The 17,314-nt window shown below is 45.6% G+C and overlaps 1 protein-coding gene across 1 annotated transcript in view; it reads right to left on the bottom strand.

The window, feature by feature from the left end:
* The window catches only part of Slc25a48 (solute carrier family 25, member 48), a 164,815-nt gene that overhangs the window by 123,911 nt on the left and 23,590 nt on the right, over positions 1-17,314 (bottom strand). The window contains exons 2-3 of the mRNA XM_013506729.1: positions 5,300-5,432; positions 704-757 (exon numbers count right to left, since the gene is read on the bottom strand). The gene's annotated coding sequence lies outside the window, so the exon portion shown is untranslated. The remainder of the gene's footprint in view (positions 1-703; positions 758-5,299; positions 5,433-17,314) is intronic.

The raw sequence follows: 17,314 nt of genomic DNA, 5'->3' as shown, positions 1-17,314 counted from the left end.
CCTCTATGACTAAGTGAACCCCTATGAGTCACTGGTCCCTGCTGAGGCCTGTATTGGCCTGTGAAGTTGGAATGCCTCAAAGGACAAGATAAGGCCACAGCTGAGGAAATTTGGCTCCAACCCCAATTAACTAAGAGGATATTGCAGCTGCAGGCATCTCACTTCTGCTGTGAAGGCCTTCCTGGAGATCACATAAGTCTCCTAAATTAATATAAGTATTACTTGGAGAATTCCATAAAGGGTTTCCCAAATCCTGCCCAGATTCCAGCATTTTCTTCAGTATCCCCCTCCTTTATTTGAAAACCTAATAAATATGGGCCGCCCAGGGAAGTCTGGGTCTTAACCCAGAGAATCTCGAATTCAGTAAGAGAGTTGGACCTTCCTGGACCCCTGAAATCATTTCATTTGTCTCATTTATTTAAGCCTTTACAGTCCACTCATTTGGGAGACTGCAGACCTGATCAGCCCACAATAACTAAGGGTTATTAACCTGATATCTATCATCTTGTTTTGATATTCTGTATTGTTTTTAATTATTTTTAAAATTTTAAAATAAAAAAGATATCTTTCCTCATCAGATTGGCAAGGATGAAAAAGCAGCAGGTGTGTCAAGTGGACATATCTGCACCATTAGAGGAAGCTAAATAGTAGGGGGCATGGTGTTTTTGGAGGCCAACACCTATCAAAAATGCACATCACTTACCCTTTGCACTAGCAATTCTGCTTCCAGGTATTCATCTTAGATGTTCACTGCAACCTGTAAAGGCAAAAATTTAGATAGAAATGGTTCACTGGTAGAGCATGATTCAAGCATACTGTAGAATATTCATGGAGTGGTGTGTAGCTCTTAAGAAGTAAGAGGCAAGTCCCCATGTCAGTATGAAAAAAGGTGCAGAATTTATTAAGAAGGGAAAGGAAGTGAGTTGAAGTAGTAACAATATGTCTACTATGACCTCACTATTGGAATATATGAGTAGTTACTGGTGTGCCCATGGATGTCATACTCAAAACATGCATACCTGTGAATTGGTAATGGTTTCTTCTCATAAAGACAAGGAAGGAGAGGAAGGCAAGAGTCTAATTTCATGCACCAGTGCACGCTGTACATCTTTACAAGGCTATGTTCCTGTAGAATTTGATGCATGAAGATGGACTCCCCAATTCTCTCAGAAAAACCTCAGACTGCTCACCCTCCCCATGGCTGCTTGCTCAGTAACTGTGGTGAAGTGAGCTCAGAGACTCCAGGAGGGGCCACTGTGGGATGCTCCCAGGGCATGGCTACCCTTCCCATGCCTGTCACTGGTGGGTTAAAAGCAGACCAACTATGTTTTGGTTTTTGTTTTTGGTTTTTGAAAAGCAGACCAACTATGGACAGATGGTCCTGTTTCCTTCACCTGTCTGGGCTGTTCCCACTCTTGATGCCACACCTGCCCGCCCAGGTGGAGGAATGGTAGCAGTGGCTACAGGTACTGTTCTGAAGGTGGAAGAGGAAGAAATGTGGAAGCCCAGTACTTCCTGGGGCCAGCCTTTTCCCACAGAAGGGAGCACAGATACTTGGGACCAGTGGTACCAGCGGCAGTTATCACCCCTTTCTTTATGGGATGACCGCTGGCCTCATTCTTGGTGTTCATTCTGGCCCTTGGCCTGGAAAAGTCAAGGACATTCCAGAGTCTGCACTCTGAGCCTCAGGCTCACTGCTTCAGGTTCTGTCCTACGTAACTGCAGGCTCCTGCTGGAAAACATAAACAATGGTTACTGAGCTCAATTGGTGTCAGACGCTGAGTCCCTACTATTCAAATTGTGGGCTGTGGGCCAGCAGTAGCACCTAGGTACCTGATTGAAGTCCTCAAGACTCACCTACTACATTAGAAACTGCATTTTAATAAGACCCAGGTGACTGGCATGACATGTAAACCTGAGAATCATGGTTCTTGGTACTTCAGATCTATTGACTTGGTTAGTTCTTAAAAACCTGATCAGCTGAGTCCTGTAGACAGCATCACAATTTCACATATGAAAAGGCTAAGGGGCAGAGAGGGTTAGTAACTGGTCTTAGATCATACAGCCAGTAATTTTAATAAGCAGGTTCATACCAGACAATCAGCCTCTAAATTCTGTATAGCTGGCCATCATAGGACAGTGCTAAACGTGTAAACAGCACAAGGAATAGATTTTGTTACTCTATTGAAATGGCAGGAGGCTTAGGATCCTAGCAAGGAATAAAGCCAACTTTTTCAAGATTGGCCTGATGGAAACCACGTCTTTCAAAATTACAGAAAGGAAGAACAGAGTAGTGGTTGTTGAGGACCGAGTTGGTGTAGTAAGCCATGGTTGTGATGAAACTGTTCTTTATCTTAAATGAATCATTACTGTGGTTTTACAAGATGTTGTCAGGGAAAGTGGATAAGATTATGCAGAGGAAATCTCTATTATTTCTTACAACTGCACATGAACCTCAAAAGGTTTTGTTTTAAAAGGCATTTTCTGCAGCTAAAATCTCCAAGTTTAGAACCCTTTTAGATGAGCCAAAGTTAAATTTCATACACATGGGCCAGAAGTGTGTTCTGATTAAAATATGCACAATTAAGGCCTAGCGAATGAGAAGAAGTATCTAATGCCAAGTTCAACTCTATACCAAAACCACGTGTGCTTCCATACTACTCTCCTTTGTTCCAGAATCCCAGCTTCAAAACACACACGCATACACACACATACATGTTTGCACACACGCCTCCCACTACCACAGCCTGTCTGTGAGTCATTTAGATGGAAATAATCGCATATGACTGATAAAAAAGAACAAACTATGAAGGCTTCAAAGTGGAGAAACATTCCCAGCCTCCAGCAGGAAGTGAGGAACATCCTTTTGGCTGGTGTTAACATATAAGAGCAAAGAGCCAAACCCAGATCCTGTTCTTCACAGAATGGCTTAGGAAGGCAATTAGATAAGCAAGGTAGGGAAATGACCATTAACAGTCTGCAAAAGTACACAGCCCACAGAGCAAAGTGAATCCAAAGCTCTTACCTAAGTGTGTATGTGTACGGGTGTGTGTTGGTGTGTGTGTGGGTGTGAGGGTGGGTGTGAGGGTGGGTGGGTGTTAAGCATTGCATATGTCTAACTAAGTCAGCGATTGGCTCAGGTCACTGAAATCAAACATTTTTGTAAAAGGCCAGAAGCCTCTACAGTGAAGAGAAGAGGCCCCAAACCTCCTGAAAGTTGGCTCACTGGGTTCATGCATTCTTCCAGTTGACTGTTGGCCACAGAAACCTGCACATGGCAGAGGCCGGCTGACAGGTGTGGTCTGAAATGCTCCTGTCTAAGAGCCAGACTTGACACACACAGTCAGAAGATCTGTGTTCAGAGTACAGTACAGCCTGCTATGAAATTAAGATCCAGTCTTCTTGGGACTCTGCCTTCCAGACACTCTGCACACCAGTCTGTGACCTGTATTTCCTCCTTGGCTATTGTCAGAAGTCAGTACCTAGAGTGGTGTAGGCCTTCCAACGCCAAGACACACATTTGAGGCCCCAGGAAGCTATAGCACGATTCTTACTCTGGGTGGCAGCTGAAAAGACAGGCCTTTGTGTGGGCCCTCATTTCCAGGGCACCCATCAAGAGGCCCTGCTCCACCACACGCAGAGACCACGGTCTTTGTGGAATGGAAGCCAAGAGGCCAGCATTAGCCTTTTTTCTTTCTGTCTCTTCCCTTTCCAGTTACATGTCTCTTTTTCCCTTCAGCTCCTGTTGGAAGATCCTGTTTAGGTGAGGAGCTCTTAATTTCATCCCCTTCACTGGAAATATGTGGGAGTCTAGTCAATGTTCTTCCAGTGAGGTCTACCAGCTAGTCCTAACAGAGGACTTCAGCTTGTCCCCAGTGGCGGCCCTGCACCAAAGCATGGCACCAGCACCAGGTTCTTTGCATAGCTTCTATACTGAGTCATGTGCCCTAACCTAGCACACTGCATTTCCAAATTTGTTTCTAATCCTTCCAGCGTGAGAATTCCTGCCTGGCCTTCCTACTTATTCTCTCCTTGTAATCTTGTTGTACGAAAACTGGGAAGGGGAGGGGAGGGTTTAGATAAGATTTGTTCATCACTGTTTTCTTAGTGCATGGTATTGGTGCTCAGTAACTGCTCAATAAATATTTTTTATAAGACCAATGTTCTAGGACTGAATCTCTCAGAGCTGGGGCTCCAGATTTATTTCTCTTACTGGGAGCTTTGTTTGTGGACTACAATTTGTATTGGCCCATGGGCCATACTGAAGAAATTCTTTTCCTGCCAGAAGCCCTAGGATTTCATCTGTTCTTAGCCTATGTTCTCCCTGTGTAAATCCAAGTCTCCAGAGCAGGGACAGATGCACAACCAGAACTACACCCATACGTTTTTAAAAGTGGTCTGAGAGCCATCTCTCACCAAGGCCTGAGTGAGAAGGCCTTGCGCATGTTGCTAAAGACAAGCAATGACAGCCAGATATGGAGCCCCAAGGCCAAAGTAGTGGAGAAAATGCCAAGTTGGGACTTTTTGGAAAGAATATCAAGCATAGAAAAACTAAAAAACGTAGAACTCCACTCCCTAAACCCACAGAGGGCAAGGCTGGGTGAGACGTTATGCCCCCATATTCTCTGTATACACAAAGAACAAGAGCTGTCTATTGGTTTCCTGTATCCTATAGCTCATGTCCTAACTCTGACTGCCATGTGCCATGAACATACGCAAGAGTTTGCATTACACAAACCTTTGACTCTTCCCAGTCTTCTACTTCCCACAGAGAGCCCTGCTCTATCAGCATTCTGAGAAATATCTTCCATCAAACCAGGGTCTCAGCTTGGCCTCTAGAGTAGCAGAGTAGCCTCCACTCTAGAAAGGAAAATTGATGCATTGGGATGTTGGCTCCAAATTCTGACTGGCCCTGCTCACTTACCAGGTTATGTAGCTTTGCTTCAATCAGAATTGTGATAGAAAGAAATGACGGAATGGTCAACAGAACCAAAGCGTCTGGGGTCAGTATAGCCTGTACAGTATTCACTCTCTGAATAAGGCACCCAATATCATGAGCACCCACAGAAGCAAGATGGAGGATCCCCTGGAGAGTACAGTGTGACTGTGACTGGGGGACAGGAAAGCTGTGCACCCGGACCTGGAGTGTGTATTCAAGTCCTAGGCCTTCCACAACAAATTGCCAAAGTAGGGGCCATAGACAGCAGAAATGTATTGTCTCACTATTCTAGAGGGTAGAAGTCCAAGGTGTCCACAGGGTCTTTGTCCCTTTGAAACCTGTGGGGAAATCCCTTCTTACCTCTTCCTAGCTTCTGGTATTTTTCTGGAAATGGCAACCTTTGGTTTTCCTTGGTTTGCAGACACATCACTCCAGTCTCTGCCTTCACTGTCCCATGGCCATCTCCCCATATGTCTCCATGTCTCCGCTCCTCCTGTAGTGAGGACACCAGAATTAAATGCCCATTGTACCCTAGCATGACTTCATCTTAACTAATTACATCTACAGTGACTCTATTTACAAATGAGGTCACATTTTGAGGTACTAGAAGTTAGGATTTTAACATATCCATTTTGGAAGGAACATAATACAACCCCTAGAAGAGGAGTTGGTGGTGGCCCAAAGGTTTCATTACTGGCAAGGCCTAGTGTCCTAGGAATATGGTAGGAAAATAACAGTCCTCCCCAGCCCAGAACCAGAGCTCTCAGCCTTGGCAATCATCTGATGTCCACTCTGGGCACAAAAGTAGCAAAACTGTTCAGTCCTAACCTCACTGGTTTGGACGAGGAGTTCTTATGTGTGGCTAGCACCAGCTGAACCAACACACCTATCCTAGTACATGGCGCAGGCTGTTTGAGGAGCTTTCACAGCTCACTGTAGAGCAGGGATCCCAACAAAGGCCAAGATCAAATCTTACAAGCCCAGGCCTTGGCCTTAAAGTCAAACTTATTTTGTTTCAGAAAAAATTGATGTAAACAGAGAGTTCTTAAACTAATGTGGTGGCTGCACATTTATAGTGATCAAAATCGTGTTCTATGGTCACATTCTAATTTCCATGCACTGCACAAGGACCAACCTTCAGGATAGGAAGATGTGAGTTAACGTGGCAAATGGGGTCAAAAATGACAGAAAGAGGCCAAACAGGGATGTCAGTGAGAAATAGTGATGAAGAAAGGAGCGTTGGTCCAGATTCCACCCTCCAAGAAAATATCCCCGTGGAAAAGAATAATAATAAAATAAAGCTCCAAAATCACATCATGGAGCCATAATAGAATACCCATGCCAAACTTCACAGCCATGTGGAAGATGTATGTATCTGAGCAACCTGTGGACAGCATTTCTGAGCTGAGATTCTTGAAAGCTTGCAGTGCACAGGCCAACATGCTCTGGAAACCTAGTCCTGTGGAAAATGCAAACTTTATGAATTGCACATGTGGCCACAGAGCCAGTTCTGCAACTCAGAGTAAAGAGATTTGCTCAGAAATCTGTCCCCACACAGAAGACCACCAGGGCAGATGCAGAGCATACCATGGGTCCTAAAAACTCGCTCGCTCGGCCCCTCGGGACTTTCTTGGCAAACTCAGGAAGATAGAATCCAACAAAGCTTTGGGCTAGAATTAATACATGATAGACAAAAGGGCCACTGGCCTTTGGAGAGGGGACTTACCCAGAGAAGGAGCCCCCAGGGGGAGAAATATATCATTTCCTAGCTACTTCACCTCTGTTCCTCCTTCCCTTTCCACATCTGTGAGACAGGGATCATCACAGCACTTATCTCACACAGTGTCACGAAGCTGGCATGAGTTAATGTCTAGAAAGTGTGTAGATAGCACCTGGCCCATCAGAAGGGCTAATGAAAGTTCTCACAGCAACAAGCAGAATTCACAAAGCCCACGTTTCAGGATTTCCCCCCTACGCCGCATTGATTCCCGCACTCCCACTAAAAGTTCCATTTTATTTTATAGATCCCAGATTCCCTTCTCATTTTGTCTCCCCACAACCCGTTCACAATCTGGAGCACTTCCCACTCACTGTCATAGGATCTAAGGACAGGAAAGGCCCTCCTAGGTCCCTCAGCTTCCGCCTCTGCCCCAAGGCAGAGCTCTGTTCACACCGACTTCGACAGATGGATGTCATTTCAATACAGGAAATATTTATTGAGCATCCACGCTGGGCCAAGTTCTGTGCTCAGTGCTGCTTGGAATCCACACAAGAATGGAACAGGCAGAGTTCCCTTGGTCTGTGTGGGAGAACTGGAAACGCAGGCAGGAGCTGCTGCTGCAGACCACAGGTAGAAATTCTTTTTCTCTGGGAAACCACATTTTGTGCTTTTAGGATTTTCAGCTGATTAGATGAGGCCCACTCACATGATTAAGGGTAATCTCCTTTACTTAAAATTAACTGGCTGTAAATGCCAATCACATCTCGATTCAAGTTTGATTATATAACTGGTCCCTGTACTACAGCAAGTTGATATATAAAATCAGCCATCACACACAGATCCATTGGTCCTTGCCCTAATTACTACATGGACAGTTTTTCCTTGTGATCACTTTCATGACCTATAGCGGTCTCAAGCCTGCCGTAAGATATGGAGAAACAGCTTTCCACTGACTTCTTCTCTGGCTCCTATTACATGGAATCCCCATAATAATAAATTTTTCATTCTACTGCATTCATAATGGCTCCACTTTGCTGTTTGAACTCCAAAGAATATATAGCCCATGTCCCAGAATTAATCACTTCATAGAATATTGCAATACCCTATGAAATCCTTAGCTATGGCTGCTTGTGAGCCCAGTCTTGTAGGTTGGGGACTTTCCTATGGGGTGCAGTTTAACCTTCAAACCAGCAACTAATACACATTGCTGTTTCTCCCAAAACCATAATGCATGGGCCAGAAGTCAAGGAGTGAGCGGTTCCCTGAAATACTGTATCTAATTACTCATCCTCACAGCTTAGAACCCTCATCCCCTGGTGAGGACAACCTCCCTGGTGAAGATGTCACAATTGGATCCCACTAATCATTATTTCCTAAGGTGGCTGTGGATCTCTGGGTGCTATAGCCCTAAGAAACAGAGACTCTGATGGCAGGTCTGAGGTTAACACTGCCACTGCCCATGTCACCATCATCCAAAATGCCCAGGTATCACCACACCTCCCAGAGCCAGAGAGAACAAAGTTCTCTCAGAACCCTGAGTACATACTTTCCCTCTAATCATGTCTTGCTACACAGTTACTGGGGAAACCACAGTGCTGGAGCCTGGGAACTTCTCAGGAAATAGCCTGTGGCAATAAGACCTTCCCTCTGTGGCCACCCATTACCTCACCTACTGATGCGGCCTGCAATGCCTTCAGCTCCTGTATGTCCAATGGAGGCTTGGGGGGTGGGTGTCAGATTGACCTGTTGTATGGGCAGCTCCTCTCTACCTCAAATCTCCCCCAACATTCCTCCTGTAGAGAAAATATGCAAAATGGTACTGTCCTCTTTTTTGTGATTGGCCTTGAGATCGTGGCCAACATCTATGATTTCCTTCATTCACTACCATTCTGTGCTATTCAGTCAGGCTAGGGCTTCCCACATGGTGAAATGGTCAGAACCTTGATTTCGGAAGGGTCTGAGCCCTCATTGCACTGCCTGTGTTTGGGTTGCAGTTCTTCTCCATTCACCTTTAGTATGGGGCAAGGATGGACTGTGTACCCCAGAGAATTCCATAGGTTCCAGAAATAATCTTTCTTGCCCCTCACTATGTAGCTGCAACTCCTTCCTTCACGAGCAGGATCAATCCCTCAAGCCACCTGAGTAGCTCCTTTCTCTGTGTGTTGATTCAGTGGTTAGCCTACAATGACCAGGTTTTTATCTTTCAAGGTCATGGAACCACATTAAACCACCCTGTTTGAAGCATCACTTCTGCGAGTGGGTTGCTAGGCGTAAGAAGAGACACAACTCCCATTTGCATTCCTTGAGCCTCAGAATCATGTGTTCTGGCCATGGAGTGACAGCACTATATCATCTTCTCTGATTCAAAGCATAAAGTAGACCTGTGAAACAGAGCCCTGTCCTGCCTAGGTGCTGTCTCCCAAAGGGAGCTTCAGCTGAGCATTTAGCCCAGCCACTTACAGTTAATGGGGTATAAGGTGAGATCAATTAATTCCATGGGTGTTATCTCATTGCTATATTTGCTCTGCTAAGATGGGGGCTTCTGGGTCTGAAGCAGTGCTTAGAGAATGCCATGATGGTAGATAAGACATCCCAGGCATTCTGTACTGACAGAAGCACTATGTGCACAGAAGGCAAACCTAGAATATGTCTCAGTTCCACTGATGACAAAGCTCTAATACTTTTATGATGGAAGAGGACCAACTTAGTCACCCTGCCATCAGGTGGCTGACTAGTTACTCTCGGGAGCAGTGTCATATTGGGGACTCAGTGTTGGTTTCTGCTATAGGCAGATTAGGCATGCAGATGTACTACTAGCCAAAATAACCCTTCTAAGGGGGAAATCCATCCTATCACTCACCTACACAACCTCCATCTCTACCAAACTGGCTCCTCTGTTCATGGGTCCATTAAGTAAGCCACAGGACGGCTGCTGAGAGACACCAAGCCCATCCTTCTGTCCTCCTCATTGTCAACCTCCCCTGTGTTGTGTGGTGTCTTTGAGTAGCCACATGGCACATCTTTGCTGGTTGTGTTCTTTCATAACAGAGATTCATCCATATACTTTTTCTCCTGGACTTTCTTGTCACATAGCCTTCAATTCTATCCCTTCTAAGACCTTGAGCATCAAGCTATACCACTAACAATGCTCATAAAATTATATAGGTCCATGTTTCTGGGTACCTTTCTTCATACTAGTGGAAAACCAAACATTCTGCTCTAAGTTCTATTTGCAGGGTTTAACCAAGACATAGAAACCACATAATAATTCAAACAGAAAAAAGTCTAATATGAAGAATTACTAATAAAATTGGAGTAGTGGCAGAAATCTCAAAGAATCCAGGAATTGCAGCTCTAGGTAGCAGCCACTTCCCCTTAGAGCTGAGATATGGTACCCAAGGAAGATCCCTCTTTCCTCCCCCACTTGAGCTGGAATTAAGACTTCAGAGAGGGCACAGCCATGGTCCCCTGGATCTCAGAAAGGTCCCAGAGATCCTTGATGGTTCAGCTTGCTGGGAATGTGCCTTCCAGGGTGTCAGGAGAAGGTGTCCATAGGAAGATGCTATACCTTGGAACTTGGGATACAGCCACCCAAGGGAGTGCTGAGGGAGGCCATTAATAAGGAGGTACATTGCTGGCAGCCTTCCACTGGAAATCTTCTAGGGAAAGTGTCTGGAGCCAGGGAAAGCTGCTAGCCAGTAGGCACTGGACGAGCTCAAGGAGTCCCCCTTGCCTTCCACTAAGCCTTAGGGAAAGGTGTCCTCTGCAGAACATGCAGAGCACAATACAGCAGCAACCACCTGCTCTCAGAACCTGAACTCCCCAGAAAGCATGCTCTGCAGAAGCCTACCAGACTCATAGGAATCTGGGAGAGAAAGAACCCTTTCACTCCAGTCCTGTTAACAAACTACGGGTGCCAGCTCCAAAGGAGAAACACATGGCCTAACTCCATTATCAGGCAGCAGACAAATAAGGATGGATTTGGTGCTAATTATTAATACATTGATTACTGGCATAGAGGGTGGGGTGTGCTAGAAGGGTCAGGAAAGCAAAGAGCAGAGCAGTATACAACAGTACATAATTCCACAAGCAAATTGAGCAAATAAATCTTTTGATCAAGAGATGGGCCTAGGACAGTCTGAAAAGGCAACCTTTGAGAGACATAAAATAAAATTCTTCCCCCTCCTGTAAGAAGGTGACAAGGTGAACTCAAGAGTAAGGGCTGGGTGTTTTCAGTTCCATTTGACTATGAGAAAACCACCCTCCCAGAGCAATCCCTGCAGATCTGACATGGAGCTGAGCACCTTCTCTCATGTTTCCCGGAACCTGGCCAGAGCTAGGGTCAAAGTCAGTGGCTTTGGAAGACATAGGTTTGCATCTCCACTCCCTCAGCATAGGACTGTGCTTTACCTCCTGGGTCTTCCCTTGCCCCGGAGACGTCCTTCCACAAGGCCATACCCTCTGGATGACCCCAGATGTTTCCAGAGAACAAACTCACTGTTTCTGGAGGATTCCCCCACCCCACATGGGGTGACCACCATCAATCACTCTCACCACAGCCCTGGCCTTTTGGGTGCAGGCAAGGCTGCTTCAGCCTCATGACTAAGTGAGCTTGGCGTGTCCTTTTGATGGGAAAAGGAGGAGAGGGGAGACTTGTCCTCAACACATCTTGGTGTGGTTCATAATTTGGGTCTCCCTAACCTTTGCCCTTGGGAATCTAGACTTTTAGAAAGAAAACTAGAGAAACAAACAGCCACTGTGGGACCAATAGCATTCAGGGTTAGGGAAAATATTGGTCATATCCAGTTACTGGACTCTGAATCTGTAATATCTCCAAGTTGTGGCCTCAATTTCACAAACATCTCATTTCAGGGTTCAAGCAGTGTAAACTGTCTTGCCCGAAGAACATTCCAAGAGATCAAGGGAGTCTCGGGATCTTGAGCTCTTGAATACACTGCTCATATGTGTTCCCTCTATCTTCTTCCCCCCTTGCCCCTTACCTTCTCCCAGTGAGTCAAGCCAAATGCTTCCTGAGTCCCAACTTAGCTATGAGCTTCCCCAGCTTGGCGTGTAGGGAACAGTTAAGGTCTAGGGCTCTGCCTGCTTCTCAAACTGTAATGAGAATAGTGATCAATTCAGGACCCTCTTACAATGTAGATTTTGGTTCAGAAAGTCTAGGAGGAGGGGCTGGGGATTTAGCTCAGCGGCACAGGCGCCTGCCCAGCAAGCTCAAGGTCGTGAGTTTGATCCCTGGTACCAGGAAAAAAAAAAAGAAAGTCTAGGAGGGCCCTGAGAAGTATATTTTCTAACAACTCCAAGCAATGCCAAATCGGTTGAACTAGGGACTAGGTTTTGAATAGCAAAGGTCCATACTGTGTAGCTTAGACAACCAAGCTGACACAGGATCTCACAGTCCAGAGGATACAAGCCTCAGCAAGGTCAGTGAGGTTGGACAGAGCTTCACAGAGTTGCTGACCCTGGAGCTGGGTCTCAAAAATCAGGAGGTTCGGAGGGCGGCAGGTGTTTGTGCAGGGTGCCCCAACAGTCCACCTGAGGAAAGCAGCACCCTGGCTTCCTCTTGCCATGGCCATGGGCCCTAACTCTGATGCCTTCTTCTGCTTCTAAAAACTGGATAAAGAGCACACTGTGAGACCACTGTAAAGCTGTCCTTCCCTCTGGTTCCTTTTGTCACTTTGGCACTTGAGGAGGAACTCTGGCTCACTCCTCAAGTAATTACAGACCCAGCAACAATAGGACTGTAGGAAATGTAAGCAAGCACATTTGGGGAACATATGAGTCACCCCAAGAAAATGACAAAAGTGCAGACTGACTTCTGACAGTGACTAGCAGGGGAAGTGGGTGGCGGTAGGAAAGGCTCCATCAAGTCACTCTGGCCTGAATGAGTCATGACTTTCAGCTTCTTACCCACATGTCTGGGTATTTAGCTGCATGAGTAGCATGCAGAGTCCAGTGAGTGAGGCATGTTCATTCCTAGCTTTCTGATGGGTACACATAGAGTCCTCTTTGCCTCCTGTATCTGTATAACCATCCTCATACCAAAACCACCCCTGCTGCCCAGGCCTCAGAGCAAAGCAACCTTCCATGTGTCTTCAGCGCCTGCACTCCCAGCTTGTTCAAGCTGCTCTTGAAGGCCCAGCCAGTACTATCAGCTTTAGCACCTTAGCCCATGCTGCTGCACCAGCCTGGGGTTCCTTTCCCCAACACTCTGCACAGTGACTCCTCCTAACCCCTAGTCCTGGAGTAAAGTCTCTTCTTCAGCAAGGCCATGCATTCTCACCAGGGCACCACTTGTCACCACGTCCTCAACTACGGATCACCTGTTCTCACCAGGCTTCAGCCACCATCAGGTCAGGAACCAGCCCAGTACTGAGATGTGTTAGACACCCAGTAAACACACAGTGAAGGAAAGGATGACGCCCCATCCACTCAGGTTCCTCTCATGAGAGTTCCCAGTAGACACCAGGTTGACTACCGATCTTTTCCAGTTATTAGCCTCTAAACTCATTTCCAGCTGAAAATAATCTTATCCCAGATTTCTGAAGCTGACACCTTGTGGCTTCAGAGGATGCTAGGCTGCCAGAAGCTCAAAGCAAGGACCAGCACCCCAGCCCAGAGTTTGCCCCTGTGGCCTCTGCTCCATTTTCACACACTGTCTACCTGGGTACCTAACCACTCAGTTGTTTGGCTCCAACAAGGACTCAAAGTTGGCAAGTTTATCTGCAGAGTTCTGTAAGTCAGGAAGCTGTAATTCAGGGCTGAAGGCTGCTAGCCCTTGTTCCTGGGAGAAAATTGAAAAACTATCCCCACAGCAGTATCCAGGCAGCTGGTCTACCCCTGCCTGGGCAGCCAGAGATGAGTCCTCTAGCCTAGTGAAGTGGTTCTCGGAGACCAGATTGTGTCCCTGCCCTTTCCAGCTTCCTTTCATTATAGTCCTCATTCAGAAACCAGCAAAAATGGCCTTTCTGATCACTGTTTACATTCTTGCCATTTTTGCCTGTGTTTAGATATACTAAAAAAACACATCTTAAACATTTACAAGCAATCATAGGCCCTCGTGGATTTTTAAATAAACTTTCCTATAAACTAGTCAACTTTAGAGTCTCCATCCCCACAGGATCATAAACCCTGAGAGCTGGTAGGCTCTTGAAGATCCTCTGGTGCAGCATCTTTGTTTTATGGGCAGAGAAACAGAGGTCCAGGAGGGCAGAACCTGCCCAGGCTCACATGCGGTTTAGGGACACATCTGAGCTAGAGCACAGCTCTGCTGCCTCCACAGCCTGCAGTGCCCATTTCTGGTTCAAAATATTGGAGCCCATGAGCACATTGCCTCTGTGTACATGTGGTTCTAGTTTTTTAAAAGCACAAACTGATTTGAGGTTTCAAAATATTAATGTGCTGAGGATTTGGCAAAGGAATGTGTGCTAAGTGCACATTCTTGGTTGTCAGCCATGCCCCAGCGCCAGGCAGGCGAGCTGCCTAATGGCAATGCCCTGGAACTTAGTGTGGGGAGTGCTTGCTGTGCAACTCCAAGGCACAGGTCGCAAACTGCAGAGATCCCATGTCCTCTCCAGCAGGGCAAGGGCTTAGGGTTTTCATGTCAAACTCTCCAGCAGGGTCTGTTTTCATAGAGGGGTTAGAGAAGACTTCCTCTTCTGAAGACTCTCGGTGGACCCTGGAGTGGAGGTCCCTGTTGAAACTCTCATTTCAGGTCCATAGCTGTCTCGCAGAAGACTGAGCCCAGAAAGGAAGGGTTTCGCTTTAGGCAGGAAGATGCCATCCAGACCCTAAGTCCTGTAGGCCACCGCCTTCCACTCTACCACCACACGCCCCAGAAGGAAATTGAGCAAAGTTCTTCCTACACCTCCACAAAGGGATTTCTCAGCAGGGATCCCAGAGGCCTACGCATGTTTCAACAAAAGCTACGGGTCTTGGGGTTCCATCTCAGGGCCTGTTCTGCAGAGTATATTGTTTCCCTGTACTAGCCAGGGACGGCAAAGACTGTTTTGGTAGCCTCAAGGAGCAACAGTTGTACGGCCTCTCCTCTACCCCTATGCCCCAAAGTCCAGGAGGTCCCTGCTACCCATGCTCTAGACTTGTGTCCTCCATAAGACTGGGGGGGCTGATGGCTGATAAAGAAGCACTGCCCCCTAAGGCCCTAATAATCTCTTGTAGTCACAGATAATTTGGGCAAGGTTTTAGAGCAAAGTCATGGATAGCATCCCCAAGCTCTGCTTGTCCCTGGCCTGGTGCTTGAGATAAGAGCAGATTTTGTTCTATGCCAAAACCTCAGGATCTTGCAGACCAAGAGAAGTATAATAAAAATGAGTCCACATGTAACGTGGGGCCCTGGATAGGATCATGTGATAGAAGAAAGCCACTAGCAGAAAAACTAGTAAAATCCAAACAAAATACTGGGTTTCATGAATGCAGTCAGTATACCACTGTTTGTTTCTTAGTCTTTTTCAAGTTGTGAAACATTCTTTGCAGATTTATTTACTTATTTATTTCCAGATTTATTGAAGTATAATTAATAAAATTTGTGGACTTTTAAGGGGGCTACTGTGATGTTTTGATACACATATACATTGTGAAATGATTATTGAAATCAAGCTATTTAGCATACCCATCACCTCCCATAGTTTAAACTGTGTGTGTGTGTATAAGGAAATTATTCAGCCTTATAGAAGAGGGAAATCCTAGTATATGCTACAGCATGAACAAACCTAGAGGACATTGTGCTAAATGAAATAAGCCAGATACAGGAAGACAAAACACTGTATGAGCTCACTTATATGCGGACTGTATAAAAAGTTGAACTCATAGAAGCAGGGAATAAAATGGTTTCTCTCTCTCTCTCCCTCCCTCTCTCTCTCTCTCTCCCTCCCTCTCTCTCTCTCTCCCTCAGAGGTTATAGAGGAAATCTTATCTGCAGAGGAGAAAGAGAAAAAAGCAGACAAATCCCTCACTTGAAAAGAGATTAGGAAGATGTGTAAAATGTAGGAAATGGTAAAAAATTTCATACACAACACCGCTCAATATGGCAAGCGATAACTCTGTTTAAGGATAATGCAGTGTTACATTTCCACGAAATCCTCAAAAGGAGGCAAAAGCAAGAGTCACAGGATAGGTTCCTTGTTAAAGCTGCACAAAAAGAAAAAGCTTCCATTGAGCCAACAGGTAGCAGTGAGTCGGTTAGTAATAGCGAAGCTGTCCTACACAATCACCCTCCTCTCTCTTGTCTTCCTCACACCAGCCATGAAGGTTTTCAAAGGTAAGCACAGGTTAATTTATTTTTCCTTATATTTTGTATTTTCTTTATTATTTGGTTTTATAGTACAGTATTGTATTCATTTTTATGTAAATATTTTAGGGTTATAGAACAAATCATCTGAGCTTCCATTATTTCCTCTGGGGATATTTGCTTTGATATACAAGTGTTTTGGATTATAAGCATGTTTCCAGAACCAATTATGCCCATAAAGCAAGGTTCTACAGTATATTCATGTGCTCTACCACTAAAGTACAGCCCCAGCCTTTATTTTATTTTCTTGTGAGACAGGGTTTTGCTAAGTTGCGCAGGTCAGGCTTGAACTTGTGATCTTCGTGCCTCAGCCTCTTGAGTAGCTGGGATTATTACATTTTCTTTATCCACTCATTCATAAACGGACAAGTGGGTTATTTATAAACCTCAGTTATGGTCAATAGTATTGCAGTGAATGTGAGAATGCATGTCTCTCTCCAAAATACTGAGGTTTCTAGATCTCAAAGCCATATAAAAAGTTAACATTAGGAGAACTGAGCACAGGATATATGGGAACCCTGTACATTCTCCTTGAAACTGCTCTTTAAATCTGAAATTATTCAATAATAAAACATTTATTTCAGAAAGTACCACCAATGGTGCAGCCGCTATGTCAGTTACAGGACCAAGTACTCAGTTACATCATTTAATTCTCCCCCAAACATTATGGGGACTGCAAATTTAACCTCCATTTTAAACCCAAAACACTGAAGCCAGAGCTGCAGGCATACTGAATTAGGCGACCAGCAGCAGCTCACGGGAGCAGAGACCACGCAGCCACCCAGACAAGCGAATGTGCTACCGGAAGCACTACCGGATACACTTGCCCGGTGAAGTCCGAGTCCAAGTAAAGGTGAGTGCTGTGCCCCAAGGCCTCCAAACACCTGAGGGCCTTGTGAATCCTGGATGTGCTGCCACCTGGGAGAGAACACCACCACCCCTTCCCACCCTACAGCCTGCAGATCCTTCTGGGTAAAATTAAATTCCTTCCTCTTCCTTCCTCAAGGGCTGTGGAACATAGTCCTCAAAAGCTTACTGAGAGAAAATGCTTTCTTCCCTCTACGTACAAGCCTCCCTTTTCAAAACTCAAATCACTTTCTAGGGCTCTTTTCCGCACCTCTGACCAAGCCTCTTGCTGAGTGCGTCCTTCCCGCATAGAATCAGAACCTGTGTTCAGTCCTGAGAGGAGGGGAGAAGAAGAAATTCCATGCCCTTTATCCCCACCAGCCATTTACCTTCTTAGGCAGACTTTGAGTTCTCATTTTAGTATCTCTGCTGTACTAGGTACAGAAATGAGGAGTTCTTTTTTTTTTTTTTTTTTTTTTTTTTCTCC

The sequence above is a fragment of the Chinchilla lanigera genome, unplaced genomic scaffold, assembly GCF_000276665.1.
Source record: "Chinchilla lanigera isolate Chin_1 unplaced genomic scaffold, ChiLan1.0 scaffold00007, whole genome shotgun sequence".
Lineage (NCBI taxonomy): Eukaryota > Metazoa > Chordata > Mammalia > Rodentia > Chinchillidae > Chinchilla > Chinchilla lanigera.
Note: the sequence above shows the minus strand (reverse complement) of the source record. Positions and strands in the feature narration are given on the sequence as shown.